General features: G+C 45.6%; 9 non-coding genes across 9 annotated transcripts; 4 read left to right on the forward strand and 5 right to left on the reverse strand.

Moving 5' to 3' along the window:
* The first annotated feature begins 296 nt into the window (after positions 1-296).
* Positions 297-369, forward strand: trnaq-uug (transfer RNA glutamine (anticodon UUG)). The gene has a single exon. It is a non-coding gene; the product is annotated as a tRNA-Gln (tRNA).
* Positions 370-828: 459 nt separating this feature from the next.
* Positions 829-901, reverse strand: trnat-ugu (transfer RNA threonine (anticodon UGU)). Its single transcript has one exon. It is a non-coding gene; the product is annotated as a tRNA-Thr (tRNA).
* A 2,518-nt stretch (positions 902-3,419) lies between these two features.
* Positions 3,420-3,492, reverse strand: trnat-ugu (transfer RNA threonine (anticodon UGU)). The gene has a single exon. It is a non-coding gene; the product is annotated as a tRNA-Thr (tRNA).
* Positions 3,493-6,066: 2,574 nt separating this feature from the next.
* trnat-ugu (transfer RNA threonine (anticodon UGU)) lies at positions 6,067-6,139 on the reverse strand. Its single transcript has one exon. It is a non-coding gene; the product is annotated as a tRNA-Thr (tRNA).
* Positions 6,140-8,214: 2,075 nt separating this feature from the next.
* trnak-uuu (transfer RNA lysine (anticodon UUU)) lies at positions 8,215-8,287 on the forward strand. Its single transcript has one exon. It is a non-coding gene; the product is annotated as a tRNA-Lys (tRNA).
* A 456-nt stretch (positions 8,288-8,743) lies between these two features.
* On the reverse strand, positions 8,744-8,816 carry trnat-ugu (transfer RNA threonine (anticodon UGU)). The gene has a single exon. It is a non-coding gene; the product is annotated as a tRNA-Thr (tRNA).
* Positions 8,817-11,287: 2,471 nt separating this feature from the next.
* trnat-ugu (transfer RNA threonine (anticodon UGU)) lies at positions 11,288-11,359 on the reverse strand. The gene has a single exon. It is a non-coding gene; the product is annotated as a tRNA-Thr (tRNA).
* A 1,476-nt stretch (positions 11,360-12,835) lies between these two features.
* On the forward strand, positions 12,836-12,908 carry trnak-uuu (transfer RNA lysine (anticodon UUU)). The gene has a single exon. It is a non-coding gene; the product is annotated as a tRNA-Lys (tRNA).
* A 4,855-nt stretch (positions 12,909-17,763) lies between these two features.
* trnak-uuu (transfer RNA lysine (anticodon UUU)) lies at positions 17,764-17,836 on the forward strand. Its single transcript has one exon. It is a non-coding gene; the product is annotated as a tRNA-Lys (tRNA).
* The last annotated feature ends 112 nt before the right edge of the window (positions 17,837-17,948 follow it).

Genomic DNA, 17,948 nt, shown 5'->3' on the forward strand with positions numbered 1-17,948 from the left:
ATTCCAGGCACTGAGAACCCTCTGCTTAAAAAAAAAAAGCTCTGATATCTCTTGTGAAACTACTTCGAAGCAGCTTAAAACTATGCCCGCTCATGTTGGACATTTCATCCGTAGGAAAAAGCCTCTGATTACCCAGAGGATCAATGCCTCTCATCATCATATACACCTCTATCAGGTCAGCTCTCTTGGGAGAAAAGGCCAAATCCACTCAGCATATTCTCAGGAGGCTCCTTCGCCATTGTCAAAAGCTACTTGAAGTTACGGGGAGTATTTGATATACAGCTCTAATTGGCAGAGCCCGGATAGCTCATTCGGTAGAGCATCAGACTTTGAATCTGAGAGTCCAGAGTTCAAGTCCCCGTTCGGGCTCTCACTTTTTATCGCAGGATACAAGAGGACAACCTTGTATTGTGAAAAAGATGCTAATTAACCTAATATTAACCATTTTAGTTTCGATTTTCTCATTTAAAGTCAAATTGTATAAGTTGAAGGGCAGGAAAGGAATGGAGGGTTATGGACTGAGGGCAGGTCGGTGGGAATATGTCAGAGTAAGCGTTCGGCAGAGACTGGAAGGGCCGAGATGACCTGTTTCTGTGCTGTAATTTTTATATGGAGATATAGTGGGAGCTGATCCCAACAACTTTAAGTAATATACCACAGGACAATATTGAATGAGTTTGGCCAACACGCCAGCATTCGAATGAGAACGAGAGAACCCACGCAAAATCTGCGAAAATATGCCGACTCGCTACAGAGTATGGTGGGAATGAACTGCGCTCTCCGACGCGCCGATACTTAATGGTGGCATGTTAACCCGTGAAAATTTTGAGGCCCCAGTGAGATTCGAACTCACGGCCCCAGGTTTACAAGACCAGTGCTCTAACCCCTGAGCTATGGAGCACCCTTCGACCCCTCCGCCATCTGAAAGGATTATCATCCCGCGAAGTCTTCTTCCTTTGCACTATTGAAAGCAATTTTATACTATTATCTACTGCACTGTACTGATGAGCAAATCAAATGTCATGTCATATGCCAGTCACATTATACCCCATTGCGATTCTGATTGAACAGCAGCACTACGTCACAGCTTGCACGTCATGACTGCTATACTCGGTTTCTCACTGTCGAGTCCCACAGTGATTCCCTCCAGCTGCAATATCCTTCAGTGCCCCACTCATCCGTGCAGCACGGTACGACCCTGTTGGTGCTTCCACACACAGTGGCACTGCATTAGACCCCCTAAACATGTTTTCCCGTTGTACCACCTCTCCACGTATAATTACTATCTGACGAATTGCACCAGCCCCCGCCGCCGTATTATTCCGTCGGTTTTACTCCAAAACGTATAATTCTATTATTACTATGTATTTGTGGGTCTCTCCATCACTAATCCACTCTGTTGTTTAGATGTTCCAATGCAATTTACCTTATTAGTTATTGCAGTATACTGATCAGCAAATCAAATTTCATAACATGTCCCCGTCACATTATACCTCTTCCCTATTCTGACTTACCAGAAGTACAACGTCACAGCTTGTCACTGCTTGAATGAAATCCCCGGTGTCTCGCCCTGGAACACGCACGCATAGTGATTCACTCCAGGTACACTATCCTTCAGTGTCCCACTCATCAGTACAGCACGGTACCATCTCATTGGCGCTCCCACACTATCACTAGTAGTGGAAGGAGGAGTAGGAGGCAGCCGACAATCCCAGAGGATTATGGGTTTCCACCTCTTCTGGTCTGTGGCATCTCCAGGTCGCAAATTTTGTTGGGAAGATTTGAAGAATCGGGTGTTGTTCATGCGGCTTACCCCTCTCCACGTCACTGATGTTGTCCAAACTCAGTGGTTTGCACCTGAAGACATTCCCATGGGAGGGTATGACCGCCACCGTGCGGGGCTTTAAATTCGGAGCTGTCCTTCTCCTAGGCGGGCCGCTGTCCAACGCTGACGAGACCCACCACCCGAAGCACCTAGGTTTGAGGCGCCAGTGTTCCGCATGTGCTCACTCTCTTGTCCGTTGAAGCAGTTCTACCGCCAGGACTTAAGAACTTTTTAAAAGCTATTATTAATGCTTTTTGAGATAGTGATTTAGATGCATATCAGATTTTTTTTACTGAGTTAAGTATTGTATGTAATTAGTTTTGCTACAACAAGTGTATGGGACATTGGAAAAAAGTTGAATTTCCCCATGGGGATGAATAAAGTATCTATCTATCTATCTATCTATCTATCTATCTATCTATCTATCTATCTATCTATCTATCTATCTTTCTCCCGGTCTTGTAGCTGAGCCACACGTGAAGCCCAAGAGTTGCACTTGATTGCCGGAGTCTGTTAGAAATGCACGCAATGTGGAACACGTTATAGGTAGCGGCATAGAGAAACATAGAAAACCTAAAGCATAATACAGGTCCATCTGCCCACAATGCTATGTGGAACATGTATTTCATCAGAAATTAGCCAGAGTTTCCCATAAGACTGCATTTTCTGAGCTCCATGTACCTATCCAGGAGGCTGTTAAAATACCCAACCGTATCCAGCTGCACCGCCGATGTTGGCAGCCGATTGCACGCACTGAGAACACCCTGATCAAAAAAAGAGCCCTGATAGCTCCTGTGAAGCTACTTCCAAGCAGCTTAAACCTATGACCCCTCATGTTAGCCATTTGAGCCGCAGGAAAAATCCTCAGACTACCCAGAGGATCAATGCCTCTCATCATCTTATACACCTCTACCAGGTCACCTCTCTAGGGAGAAAAGGCCAAGTTCACTCAGCATATTCTTATGAAGCTCCATCTCCATTCTCGAAGTTACTTGACGTTACTGCAAGTATTTGATATATAGCTCCAATTGGTAGAGCCCGGTTAGCTCATTCGGTAGAGCATCAGACTTTGAATCTGAGAGTCCAGAATTCAAGACCAGAGTTAAAGTCCAGAGTTCAAGTCCCCGTTCGGGCTCTGACTTTTTATCGCAAGATACAAGAGGACAGCCTTGTATTGTTAGAAAGATTCTAATTAACCTACTATTCGCCATTTTAGTTTCGATTTTCACATTTAAAGAGAAATTGCATAAGTATATGTACAGGAAAGGTATGGAGGGTTATGGACTGAGGGCAGGTCGGTGGGAGTAGGTCAGAGTAAGCGTTCGGCACAGACTGAAAGGGCCGAGATGGCCTGTTTCTGCACTGTAATTGTTATATGCTTATATAGTGGGAGCTGATCCCAACAACCTTAAGTAAAATACCACAGGACAATACAGAATTAGGTTGGCCTACACGCCAGCATTGGAATCAGAATGATAAAACCCACGCACAAACGGCGAAAATATGCCGACTCGCTGCAGACTATGGTGGAAATGAACTGCGCTCTCAGACGCGCCGATGTTTAATGGCGGCATGCTAACCCGTGAAAATGTTCAGGCCCCAGTGAGATTGGAACTCACGGCCCCTGGTTTACAAGACCAGTGCTCTAACCCCTGAGCTATGGAGCACCCTTCGACCCCACCGCCATCTGAATGGATTGATGAACCCGCGAAGACTTCTTTCTTTGCACTCTTTAATGCAATTTTATCTTATTATCTACTGCACTGTACTGATGTGAAAAACAAATGTCATCTCATATGCCAGTCACATTACACCCCATTGCGAATCTGATTGAGCAGCAGCACTACGTCACAGCTTTCACGTCATGACTGCTATACTCGGTTTCTCACTGTCGAGTCCCACAGTGATTCCCTCCAGCTGCAATATCCTTCAGTGCCCCACTCATCAGTGCAGCACGGTACGACCCTGTTGGTGCTTCCACACACAGTGGCACTGCATTAGACCCCCTAAACATGTTTTCCCGTTGTACCACCTCTCCACGTATAATTACTATCTGACGAATTGCACCAGCCCCCGCCGCCGTATTATTCCGTCGGTTTTACTCCAAAACGTATAATTCTATTATTACTATGTATTTGTGGGTCTCTCCATCACTAATCCACTCTGTTGTTTAGATGTTCCAATGCAATTTACCTTATTAGTTATTGCAGTATACTGATCAGCAAATCAAATTTCATAACATGTCCCCGTCACATTACACCTCTTCCCTATTCTGACTTACCAGAAGTACAACGTCACAGCTTGTCACTGCTTGAATGAAATCCCCGGTGTCTCGCCCTGGAACACGCACGCATAGTGATTCACTCCGGGTACACTATCCTTCAGTGTCCCACTCATCAGTACAGCACGGTACCATCTCATTGGCGCTCCCACACTATCACTAGTAGTGGAAGGAGGAGTAGGAGGCAGCCGACAATCCCAGAGGATTATGGGTTTCCACCTCTTCTGGTCTGTGGCATCTCCAGGTCGCAAATTTTGTTGGGAAGATTTGAAGAATCGGGTGTTGTTCATGCGGCTTACCCCTCTCCACGTCACTGATGTTGTCCAAACTCAGTGGTTTGCACCTGAAGACATTCCCATGGGAGGGTATGACCGCCACCGTGCGGAGCTTTAAATTCGGAGCTGTCCTTCTCCTAGGCGGGCCGCTGTCCAACGCTGACGAGACCCACCACCCGAAGCACCTAGGTTTGAGGCGCCAGTGTTCCGCATGTACTCACTCTCTTGTCCGTTGAAGCAGTTCTACCGCCAGGACTTAAGAACTTTTTAAAAGCTATTATTAATGCTTTTTGAGATAGTGATTTAGATGCATATCAGATTTTTTTTTACTGAGTTAAGTATTGTATGTAATTAGTTTTGCTACAACAAGTGTATGGGACATTGGAAAAAAGTTGAATTTCCCCATGGGGATGAATAAAGTATCTATCTATCTATCTATCTATCTATCTATCTATCTATCTATCTATCTATCTATCTATCTATCTATCTATCTATCTATCTATCTATCTATCTATCTATCTATCTATCTATCTATCTATCTTTCTCCCGGTCTTGTAGCTGAGCCACACGTGAAGCCCAAGAGTTGCACTTGATTGCCGGAGTCTGTTAGAAATGCACGCAATGTGGAACACGTTATAGGTAGCGGCATAGAGAAACATAGAAAACCTAAAGCATAATACAGGTCCATCGGCCCACAATGCTATGTGGAACATGTATTTCATCAGAAATTAGCCAGAGTTTCCCATAAGACTGCATTTTCTGAGCTCCATGTACCTATCCAGGAGGCTGTTAAAATACCCAACCGTATCCAGCTGCACCGCCGATGTTGGCAGCCGATTGCACGCACTGAGAACACCCTGATCAAAAAAAGAGCCCTGATAGCTCCTGTGAAGCTACTTCCAAGCAGCTTAAAACTATGACCCGTCATGTTAGCCATTTGAGCCGCAGGAAAAAGCCTCTGACTACCCAGAGGATCAATGCCTGTCATCATCTTATACACCTCTACCAGGTCACCTCTCTAGGGAGAAAAGGCCAAGTTCACTCAGCATATTCTTATGAAGCTCCATCTCCATTCTCGAAGTTACTTGACGTTACTGCAAGTATTTGATATATAGCTCCAATTGGTAGAGCCCGGTTAGCTCATTCGGTAGAGCATCAGACTTTGAATCTGAGAGTCCAGAATTCAAGACCAGAGTTAAAGTCCAGAGTTCAAGTCCCCGTTCGGGCTCTGACTTTTTATCGCAAGATACAAGAGGACAGCCTTGTATTGTTAGAAAGATTCTAATTAACCTACTATTCGCCATTTTAGTTTCGATTTTCACATTTAAAGAGAAATTGCATAAGTATATGTACAGGAAAGGTATGGAGGGTTATGGACTGAGGGCAGGTCGTTGGGATTAGGTCAGAGTTAGCGTTCGGCACAGACTGAAAGGGCCGAGATGGCCTGTTTCTGCACTGTAATTGTTATATGCTTATATAGTGGGAGCTGATCCCAACAACTTTAAGTAATATACCACAGGACAATACAGAATTAGGTTGGCCTACACGCCAACATTGGAATGAGGGAGAAAACCCACGGACAAATGGCGAAAATATGCCGACGCGCTGCAGACTATAGAGCGTACAAACTGCGCACTCGAACGCGCCGATATTTAATGGAGGCATACTAACCCATGAAAATGTTGAGGCCCCAGTTAGATTCGAACTCACGGCCCCTGGTTTACAAGACCAGTGCTCTAACCCCTGAGCTATGGAGCACCCGTCGACCCCACCGCCATTCGAAAGGATTGATGAACCCGCCAAGTCTTCTTTCTTTGCACTCTTTAATGCAATTTTAGCTTATTATCTACTGCACTGTACGGATGTGCAAAACAAATCTCATGCCATATGCCCGTCACATTATACGCCATTGCGATTCTGATCGAGCAGCAGCACTACGTCACAGCTTGCACGTCATGACTGCTATACTCGGTTTCTCACTGTCGAGTCCCACAGTGGTTCCCTCCAGCTGCAATATCCTTCAGTGCCCCACTCATCAGTGCAGCACGGTACAACCCTGTTGGTGCTTCCACACACAGTGGCACTGCATTAGACCCCCTAAACATGTTTTCCCGTTGTACCACCTCTCCACGTATAATTACTATCTGACGAACAGCACCACCGCCCGCCGCCGTCTTATTCCGTCGGTTTTTGTCCAAAACGCATAATTCTATTATTACCATGTTTTTGTGGGTCTCTCCATCACTAATCGACTCTGTTGTTTAAATGTTCCAATGCAATTTAGCTTATTAATTATTGCAGTATACTGATAGCAAATCATATTGCATAACATATAACAATCTGGTCACACCTCTTTCCTATTCTGATTTACCAGAAGTACTACGTCACAGCTTGTCACTGCTTGAATGCAAACCTCGGTGTCTCACCCTGGAACACGCACGCATAGTGATTCACTCCGGGTACACTATCCTTCAGTGCCCCACTCATCTGTACAGCACGGTACCATCACATTGGCGCTAACACACTATTACCCACATAAGCATGTTCTTCCGTTCGTACCAACTCCCCTGACTCCAAACCGCATCATTCCATTAGCAAGTCAACTGATTGTGTCTCACCATCGCTACCTCCACTCACTGTTTTTTTTCTGATTATTACTGCCTCTGAGTGTGTTTCGAAGTACTTGTGGCATATGTAGGTAACGTTTATCCTTATATTACACTATAACTGCACTAAGGACGACGCCACGCCCATATCACGTCAATACTTTTCAACTTTAATATACTGTTTAATTAGTAGTGTTAGGAGGAGCGGGAGGCAGCAGTCAATCACAGGGGATTATGGATTTTCGTCTCTGGTGGTCTGTGGCATCTACAGGTCACAAGTCTGGGTGCGAAGATTTGAAGAATCGGGTGTTATCCATCCGGTTTACCCCTCTCCACGTCACTGATGTTGTCCAACTGAAGGGCAGGCGCCGATACAGCGCAGAGGTTGCCAGACCTAAATTGTAAACAACATCAAACTGCCTTAGGGAGCTCGGCTCCGGATATTTTCCTCGGGGTTTACTCCCGAAGCCATTCCCATGGGTGGGTATGACCGCCAGTGGGCGGAGCTTTAAATTCGGAGCTTTCCTTCTCCTAGGCGGGCCGCTGTCCAACGCTGACGAGACCTAGCACCCGAAGCAACTAGGTTTCCGGCGCCAGTGTTCCGCATTTACTCACTCTCTTCTCAGTAGTAACAGTTTCTCCGGGTCCAGTAGCTGAGCCACATGCGAAGCACAAGAGTTGTACTTGATTGCCGGAGCCTGTCAGAAATGCACGCAATGCGGAGCACGATATAGGTAGCATCATAGAAAAAACATAGAAAACCTACAGCATAATACAGGTCCTTCGGCCAACAATGCTGTGCTGAAAATATATTTCCTTCAGAAATTACCCAGAGTTACCCATAACCCTCTATTTCCTGAGTTCCATGTACCTATCCAGGAGTCTCTTAAAATGCACTTTCGTATCCGGCTCCACCGCCGATGCTGGCAGCCCATTCTACGCACTCACAACCGTCTGCTTAAAAAAATACCTCGGATATCTCCTCTGAAACTACCTTCAAGCACCTTAAAACTATGCCCTCTCTTGTTAGCCATTTCAGCAGTAGGAAAAGACCTCTGACTACCAACAGGATCAATGACACTCATCATCTGATACACCTCTATCAGGTCACCTCTCTAAGGAGAAAAGGCAAATTTCGCTCACCATATTCTCATGAGGCACCTTCTCCTTTGTCAGAAGCTACTTGTAGTTAATGGGAGCATTTGATATATAAGCCAGATTAGTGGAGCTCGGATAGCTCAGTCGGTAGAGCATCAGACTTTTAATCTGAGGGTCCAGGGTTCAGGTCCCTGTTCGGGCGTTGACTTTATATCGCAAGATACAAGAGGACAGCCTTGTATTGTTAAAAAGATGCTAAATAACCTACCATTCGCCATTTTAGTTTCCATATTGTCATTTAAAGTAAAATCGTATAGGTAGATGGACAGGAAACGATTGGAGGGTTATAGGCTTCGGGCAGGTCGGTGGGACAAGGTGAGAGTAAGCGTTCGGCACAGACTGGAAGGGCCGAGATGGCCTGTTTCTGTACTGTAATTTTATATGGTTATATAGTGGGAGCTGATCCCAACAACTTTGAGTATTATACCACAGGACAATATTGAATGAGGTTGGCCTACACGCCAGAATTGGAATGCGGGAGAAAAGCCACGTACAAATGGCGAAAATATGCCGACTCGCTGCAGACTATAGTAGAAATGAACTGAGCACTCGAACGCGTCGATATTTAATGGCGGCATACTAACCCATGAAAATGTTGAGGCCCCAGTGAGATTCGAACTCACGGCCCCTGGTTTACAAGACCAGTGCTCTAACCCCTGAGCTATGGAGCACCCTTCGCCCACTCCGCCATCTGAATGGTTGATGATCCCGCTGAGTCTTCTTTCTTTGCACTGTTTAATGCAATTTTATCTTATTATCTACTGCACTATACTGATGCTCAAAACAAATGTCATGTCATATGCCAGTCACATTATACCCCGTTGCGATTCTGATTGAGCAGCAGCACTACGTCACAGCTTGGACGTCACGACTGCTATACTCGGTTTCTCACTGTCGAGTCCCACAGTGATTCCCTCCAGCTGCAATATCCTTCAGTGCCCCACTCATCAATGCAGCACGGTACAACCCTGTTGGTGCTTCCACGCACAGTGGCACTGCATTAGACCCCCTAAACATGTTTTCCCGTTGTATCACCTCTCCACGTATAATTACTATCTGACGAACAGCACAATCGCCCACCGCCGTCTTATTCCGTCGGTTTCAGTCCAAAACGTATAATTCTATTATTACTATGTTTTTGTTGGTCTCCCCATCACTAATCCACTCTGTTGTTTAAATGTTCCAATGCAATTTAGCTTATTATTTATTGCAGTATACTGATCAGCAAATCAAATTTCATAACATATCCCAGTCACATTATACCTCTTTCCAATTCTGATTTACCAGAAGTACTACGTCACAGCTTGTCACTGCTTGCATGCAATCCTCGGTGTCTCTCCCTGGGACACGCACGCATAGTGATTCACACCGGGTACACTATCCTTCATTGCCCCACTCATCAGTACAGCACTGTACCAGCTTATTGGCGCTCCCACACTATTACTGCATTAGTCCTTCTAAACATGTTCTTCCGTTCGTACCAACTCTCATGACTCCAAATCATATCATTCTATTAGCAAGAGAACTGATTGTGTGTCACCATCACTACCTCCACTCACTGTTTTTTTTCTGATTATTACTGCCTCTGAGTGTGTTTCGAAGTACTTGTGCCATATGTAGGTAACGCTTATCTTTATATCACACTATAACTGCACTAAGGACGACGCCACGTCGTATCACGTCAACACTTTTTAACTTTAATATACTGTTTAATTAGTAGTGTTTGGAGGAGTAGGGGGCAGCCGTCAATCCCAGGGGATTATGGGATTCCGCCTCTGGTGGTCTGTGTGCATCTCCAGGTCGCAAATCTTGTTGGGAAAATCTTGTTTGCACCCGAAACCATTCCCATGGGTGGGTATGACCGCCAGGGGGCGGAGCTTTAAAATCGGAGCTGTCCTTCTCCTAGGCGCGCCGCTGTCCAACACTGACGAGACCCTCCACCCAAAGCAAATCGGTTTGAGGCGCCAGTATTCCGCATTTGCTCACTCTCTTGTCAGTAGAAGCATTTTCTCCGGGTCTAGTAGCTGAGCCACACGTGAAGCCCAAGAGTTGCACTTGATTGCCGGAGTCTGTTAGAAATTCCCGCAATGTGGAACACGTTATAGGTAGCGACATAGAAAAACATAGAAAATCCAGAGCATAATACAGGTCCTTCGGCCCACAATGCTATTTTGAACATGTATTTCATTCAGAAATTAGCCAGAGTTACCCATAAGCCTGCATTTCCTGAGCTACATGTACCTATCCGGGAGTCTGTTAAAATACCCTACCGTATCCGGCTGCACCGCCGATGCACGCACTGAGAACCATCTGATAAAAAAAATTGCCCTGATATCTCTTGTGAAACTACTTCCAAGCAGCTTAAAACTATGCCCCGTCATGTTAGCCATTTGAGCCGTAGGAAAAAGCCTCTGATTACCCAGAGGATCAATGCCTGTCATCATCTTATACACCTCTATCAGGTCACCTCTCTGAGGAGAAAAGGCCAAGTTCACTCAGCATATTCTCATGAGGCTCCTTCTCCATTGTCAAAAGCTACTTGACGTTACCGGCAACATTTGATATATAGCTCAAATTGGTAGAGCCCGGATAGCTCATTCGGTAGAGCATCAGACTTTTAATCTGAGAAGTCCAGAGTTCAAGACCGGTGTTCAAGTCCAGAGTTCAAGTCCCCGTTCGGGCTCTGACTTTTTATCGCAAGATACAAGAGGACAGTCTTGTATTGTTAAAAAGATGCTAATTAACCAACTATTAGCCATTTTAGTTTCGATTTTCAAATTTAAAGTAAAATTGTATAGGTAGATGGACAGGAAAAGAACGGAGGGTTATAGGCTTAGGGCAGGTCGGTGGGACAAGGTGAGAGTAAGCGTTCGGCAGAGACTGGAAGGGCCGAGATGGCCTGTTTCTGTGCTGTCATTTTTATATGCTTATATAGTGGGAGCTGATCCCAACAACTTTAAGTAATATACCACCGGACAATATTGAATGAGGTTGGCCTACACGCCAGCATTGGAATGAGAATGAGAAAACCCATGCACAAACGGCGAAGATATGCCGACTCTCTGCAGACTATGGTGGAAATGAACTGCGCTCTCGAAAGCGCCGATATTTAATGCCGGCATGCTAACCCGTGAAAATGTTCAGGCCCCAGTGAGATTGGAACTCACGGCACCTGGTTTACAAGACCAGCGCTCTAACCCTGAACTATGGAGCCCCGTTCGCCCCTTCCGCCATCTGAATGGATTGATGAACCTGCGAAGTCTTCATTCTTTGCACTGTTTAATGCAATGTTAGCTTATTATCTACTGCACTGTACGGATGTGCAAAACAAATCTCATGTCATATGCCCCTCACATTATACCCCGTTGCGATTCTGATTGAACAGCAGCTCTACGTCACAGCTAGCACGTCACGACTGCTATACTCGGTTTCTCACTGTCGAGTCCCACAGTGATTCCCTCCAGCTGCAATATCCTTCAGTGCCCCACTCATCAGTGCAGCACGGTACAACCCTGTTGGTGCTTCCACACACAGTGGCACTGCATTAGACCCCCTAAACATGTTTCCCCGTTGTACCACCTCTCCACGTATAATTACTGTCTGACGAAATGCACCAGCGCCCACCGCCGTCTTATTCCGTCGGTTTTAGTCCAAAACGTATAATTCTATTATTACTATGTTTTCCTGGGTCTCTCCATCACTGATCCACTCTGTTGTTTAAATGTTCAATTGCAATTTAGCTTATTAATTATTGCAGTATACTGATAGCAAATCATATTTCATAACATATAACAATCTGGTCACACCTCTTTCCTATTCTGATTTACCAGAAGTACTACGTCACAGCTTGTCATTGCTTGAATGCAATCCTCGGTGTGTCACCCTGGAACACGCACGCATAGTGATTCACTCCTCGTGGTTTACTCCCAAAGCCATTCCCATGGGTGGGTACGACCGCCAGTGGGCGAAGCATTAAATTCGGAACTTTCCTTCTCCTCGGCGGGCCGCTGTCCAACGCCTACGAGACCCACCACCCGAAGCAAATAGGTTTCCGGCACCAGTGTTCTGCATTTACTCACTCTCTTCTCAGTTGGAACAGTTTCTCCGCATCTGGTAGCTGAGCCACATGTGAAGTCCAAGAGTTGGACTTGATGGCCGGAGGCTGTCAGAAATGCACGCAATGTGGAGCACGGTGTAGGTAGCAACATAGAAAAACATAGAAAACCTACAGCATAATACAGGTCCTTCGGCCCACAATGCAGTGCTGAACATATATTTACTTCGGAAATTACCCAGAGTTTCCCATAACCCTCTATTTCCTGATTTCCATGTACCTATCCAGGAGACTCTTAAAATACACTATCGTATCCGGCTCCACCGCCGATGCTGGCAGCCCATTCCACGCACTCACAACCGTCTGCTTAAAAAAATACCTCTGATATCTCCTCTGAAACTACTTCCAAGCACCTTAAAACTATGCCCTCTCATGTTAGCCATTTCAGCTGTAGTAAAAGACCTCTGTCTACCAACAGGATCAATGACACTCATCATCTGATACACCTCTATCAGGTCACCTCTCTAAGGAGAAAAGGCAAATTTCACTCACCATATTCTCATGAGGCACCTTCTCCTTTGTCAGAAACTATTTTAAGTTACTGGGAGTATTTGATATATAACCTTGATTAGTGGAGCCCGGATAGCTCAGTCGGTAGAGCATCAGACTTTTAATCAGAGGGTCCAGGGTTCAGGTCCCCGTTCGGGCGCTGACTTTATATCGCAGGATACAAGAGGACAGCCTTGTATTGTTAAAAAGAGGCTAAATAACCTACTATTCGCCATTTTAGTTTCCATATTGTCATTTAAAGTAAAATCGTATAGGTAGATGGACAGGAAAGGATTGGAGGGTTATAGGCTTAGGGCAGGTCGGTGGGACAAGGTGAGAGTAAGCGTTCGGCACAGACTGGAAGGGCCGAGATGGCCTGTTTCTGTACTGTAATTTTATATGGTTATATAGTGGGAGCTGATCCCAACAACTTTAAGTAATATACCACAGGACAATATTGAATGAGGTTGGCCTACACGCCAGAATTGGAATGCGGGAGAAAAGCCACGTACAAACGGCGAAAATATGACGACTCGCTGCAGACTATAGTAGAAATGAACTGCGCACTCGAACGCGTCGATATTTAATGGCGGCATACTAACCCATGAAAATGTTGAGGCCCCTGTGAGATTGGAACTCACCGCCCCTGGTTTACAAGACCAGTGCTCTAACCCCTGAGCTATGGAGCACCCTTCGACCCCACCGCCATCTGAATGGATTGATGAACCCGTGAAGTCTTCTTTCTTTGCACTGTTTAATGAAATTTTAGCTTATTATCTACTGCACTATACTGATGTGCAAAACAAATGTCATGACATATGCCAGTCACATTATACCCCATTCCGATTCTGATTGAGCAGCAGCACTACGTCACAGCTTGCACGTCATGACTGCTATACTCGGTTTCTCACTGTCGAGTCCCACAGTGATTCCCTCCAGCTGCAATATCCTTCAGTACCCCACTCATCAGTGCAGCACGGTACAACCCTGTTGGTGCTTCCACACACAGTGGCACTACATTAGACCCCCTAAACATGTTTTCCCGTTGTACCACCTCTCCACGTATAATTACTATCTGACGAACAGCACCACCGCCCACCGCCGTCTTATTCCGTCGGTTTCAGTCCAAAGCGTATAACTCTATTATTAGTATGTTTTTGTGGGTCTTTCCATCACTAATACACTCTGTTGTTTACATGTTCCAATGCAATTTATCTTACTATTTATTGCAGTATACTGATCAGCAAATATAATTGCATAACATATCCCAGTCACGTTATACCTCTTTCCTATTCTGACTTACCACAAGTACCACGTCACAGCTTGTCACAGCTTGCATGCAATCCCCGGTGTCTCACCCTGGAACACGCACGCATAGTGATTCACTCCGAGTACACTAACCTTCAGTGACCCACTCGTCAGTACAGCACGGTACCATCTCATTGGCGCTCCCACACTATTACTAAGTTATTCCCCCTAAGCATGTTCTTCCGTTCGTACCAACTCTCCAGACTCCAAATCGCATCATTCCATTAGCAAGTCATCTGTTTGTGTCTCACAATCACTACCTCCGCTCACAGTTTCTTTTCCATTATTACTGCCACTGAGTGTATTTCGAAGCACTTGTGACAAATGTAGGTAACCTTTATCTTTATCTCACAATATAACAGCACTAAGGACGACGCCACTCCGTATCACGTCCACAACGTCTAACTTCAATGTATTCGTAGTGATGGTAGGAGAAGGAGGAGGCAGACGACAATCCGTGGGGTTTTCGGTTTCTGCCTCTTCTGGTCTGTGGCATCTCCAGGTCGCCAATCTTTTTGGGAAGATCTGATGAATCGGGTGTTGTTCATGCGTCTTACCCCTCTGCACGTCACTGATGTTGTCCAACATCAGTGGTTTGCACCCGAAGCCATTCCCATGGGTGGGTATGACCGCCAGCGACTGCGCTTCAAATTCGGAGCTGTCCTTCTCCTAGGCGGGCCGCTGCCCAACGCTGCCGAGACCCACCACCCGAAGCAACTAGGTTTGAGGCGCCAGTGTTCCGCATTTGCTCACTCTCTTGTCAGTAGAAGCAGTTTCTCCGGGACTTGTAGCTGATCCACACGTGAAGCCCAAGGGTTGCACTTGATTGCCGGAGTCTGTTAGAAATGCACGCAATGTGGAGCACGTTATAGGTAGCTACATACAGAAACATAGAAAACCTACAGCATAATACAGGTCCTTCGGCCCACAATGCTATGTTGAACATGTATTGCATTCAGGAATTAGCCAGAGTTACACATAAGCCTGCATTTCCTGAGCTCTATGTACCTGTCCAGGAGTCTGTTAAAATACCCTACCGTATCCGGCTGCACCGCCGATGCTGGCAGCCGATTGCACGCACTGAGGACACTCTGCATAAACAAAATAGCCCTGATATCTCCTGTGAAGCTACTTCAAAGCAGCTTAAAACGATGCCCGCTCATGTTAGCCATTTCAGCCGTAGGAAAAAACCTCAGACTACCCAGAGGATCAATGCCTCTCATCATCTTATGCACCTCAATCAGGTCACCTCTCTAGGGTGAAAAGGGCAAGTTCACTCAGCATATTCTCATGAGGCTCCTTCTCCATAGTCAGAAGCTACTTGAAGTTACTGGGAGTATTTGATATATATCTCGAATTGTTAGAGCCCGGATAGCTCATTCGATAGAGCATCAGACTTTTAATCTGAGAGTCCAGAGTTCAAGTCCCCGTTCGGGCTCTCACTTTATATCGCAAGATACAAGAGGACAGCCTTGTATTGTTAAAAAGATGCTAATTAACCTACTATTCGCCATTTTAGTTTCGATTTTCTCATTTAAAGAAAAATTGTATAAGTAGATGGACTGGAAAGGAATGGAGGGTTATGGACTGAGGGCAGTTCTGCGGGACTAGGTCAGAGTAAGCGTTCGGCACAGACTGGAAGAGCCGAGATGGCCTGTTTCTGTGCTGTAATTTTTATATGATAATATAGTGGAAGCTGATCCCAACAACTTTAAGTAATATACCACAGGACAATATAGAATGAGGTTGGCCTACACGCCAGCATTGGAATGAGAATGAGAAAACCCACGCACAATCGGACAAAATATGCCGACTCGCTGCAGAATATGGTGGAAATGAACTGCGCTCTCGGACTCGCCGATATTTAACAGCGGTATGCTAACCCGTGAAAATGTTCAGGCCAATACCTCACAGCTTGCACGTTATGACTGCTATACTCGGTTTCTCACTGTCGAGTCCCACAGTGATTCCCTCCAGCTGCAATATCCTTCAGTGCCCCACTCATCAGTGCAGCACGGTGCAACACTGTTGGTGCTTCCACACACAGTGGCACTGCATTAGACCCCCTAAACATGTCTTCCGGTTGTACCATGTCTCCACGTATAATTACTATTTGACGAACAGCAAAACCTCACGCCGCCTTCTTATTCCGTCGGTTTTCCTCCAAAACATCTAATTCTATTAATACTATGTTTTTGTGGGTCTCTCCATCACTAATGCACACTGTTGTTTAAATGTTCCAATGAAATTTAGCTTATTATTTATTGCAGTATACAGATCAGCAATTCAAATTTCATATCATATCCCAGTCACATTATTCCTCTTTCCTATTCTGACTTACCAGAACTACTACGTCACAGCTTGTCACTGCTTGAATGCAATCCCCGGTGTCTCACCCTGGAACACGCACGCATAGTGATTCACTCCGGGTACACTATCATTCAGTGCCTCACTCATCAGTACAGCAAGGTACCATCTCATTGGCGCTCCCACACTACTACTCCATTAGTCCCCCTAAGCATGTTCTTCTGTCCGTACCAACTCTCCTGACTCCAAATCGCATCATTCCATTAACAAGTCAACTGATTGTTTCTCACCCTCACCGCCTCCGCTCACAGTATTTGTTTCTCATTATTACTGCCTCTGAGTATGTTTCGAAGCACTTGTGACAAATGTAGGTAACCTTTATCATTATCTCACAATATAACAGTACTAAGGACGACGCCACGCCGTATCACGTCCACAACTAATTTCAATGTATTAGTAGTGGAAGGAGGAGTAGGAAGCAGCCGACAATCCCAAGGGATTATGGGTTTCCGCCTCTTCGAGACTGTGGGATCTCCAGGTCGCAAGTCTGGGTGGGAAGATTTGAAGAATCGGGTGTTGTTCATGCGGCTTACCCCTCTCCACGTCACTGATGTTGTCCAAACTCAGTGGTTTGCACCCGAAGCCATTCCCATGGGTGGGTATGATCACCAGCGGCTGAGCTTTAAAATCGGAGCTGTCATTCTCCTAGGCCGGCCGCTGTCCAACGCTGTCGAGACCCACCACCCGAAGCAACCAGGTTTGAGGTGCCAGTGTTACGCATTTACTCACTTTCTTGTCAGTAGAAGCAGTTTCTCCGGGTCTAGTAGCTGAGCCACACGTGAAGCCCAAGAGTTGCACTTGATTGCCGGAGTCTGTTAGAAATGCACGCAATGTGGAGCACGTTATAGTTAGCGACAGAGAAAAACATAGAAAACCCAAAGCATAATACCGGTCCTTCGGCCCGCAATGCGATGTTGAACATGTATTGCATTCAGGAATTAGCCAGAGTTACACATAAGCCTGCATTTCCTGAGCTCTATGTACCTATCTTGGAGTCTGTTAAAATACCGTACCGTATCCGGCTGAACCGCCGATGCTGACAGCCGATTGCAGGCACTGAGAACCCTCTGCTTAAAAAAAAAGCTCTGATATCTCTTGTGAAACTACTTCGAAGCAGCTTAAAACTATGCCCGCTCATGTTGGACATTTCATCCGTAGGAAAAAGCCTCTGACTACCCAGAGGATCAATGCCTCTCATCACCTTATACTCCTCTATCAGGTCAGCTCTCTTGGGAGAAAAGGCCAAATCAACTCAGCATATTCTCATGAGGCTCCTTCTCCATTGTCAAAAGCTACTTGAAGTTACGGGGAGTATTTGATATACAGCTGGAATTGGCAGAGCCCGGATAGCTCATTCGGTAGAGCATCAGACTTTTAATCTGAGAGTCCAGAGTTCAAGTCCCCGTTCGGGCTCTCACTTTTTATCGCAGGATACAAGAGGACAACCTTGTATTGAGAAAAAGATGCTAATTAACCTAATATTAACCATTTTAGTTTCGATTTTATCATTTAAACTAAAATTGTA

Source organism: Hemitrygon akajei, unplaced genomic scaffold (assembly GCF_048418815.1).
Source record: "Hemitrygon akajei unplaced genomic scaffold, sHemAka1.3 Scf000150, whole genome shotgun sequence".
Taxonomy (NCBI): domain Eukaryota; kingdom Metazoa; phylum Chordata; class Chondrichthyes; order Myliobatiformes; family Dasyatidae; genus Hemitrygon; species Hemitrygon akajei.